We start from the raw sequence: 448 nt of genomic DNA on the forward strand, positions 1-448 counted from the left end.
GAAAAACACAAAAATGACCCAAAACATGAAAATTTTGGATCAAGACACAAGATGCATGCAAGAATGCTATGAATGTCAAGATGAACACCAAGAACACTTTGAAGATCATGATGAACATCAAGAACATAATTTTGAAAAATTTTGATGCAAAGAAAACATGCAAGACACCATACTTAGAAATTTTTAATGCTTGGAAAATATGAATGCAAAAATGCACATGAAAAACAACAAACAACACAAATTAAGAATTCATCAAGATCAAACAAGAAGACTTGTCAAGAACAACTTGAAGATCATGAAGAACACCATGAATGCATGAATTTTCGAAAAAAATGCAAGAAAAATTTTAAAATCATGCAATTGACACCAAACTTAAAATTAACACAAGACTCAAACAAGAAACACAAAATATTTTTGATTTTTATGATTTTCTAATTTTTTTTGTATT

The sequence above is a fragment of the Arachis duranensis genome, chromosome 10, assembly GCF_000817695.3.
Source record: "Arachis duranensis cultivar V14167 chromosome 10, aradu.V14167.gnm2.J7QH, whole genome shotgun sequence".
Lineage (NCBI taxonomy): Eukaryota > Viridiplantae > Streptophyta > Magnoliopsida > Fabales > Fabaceae > Arachis > Arachis duranensis.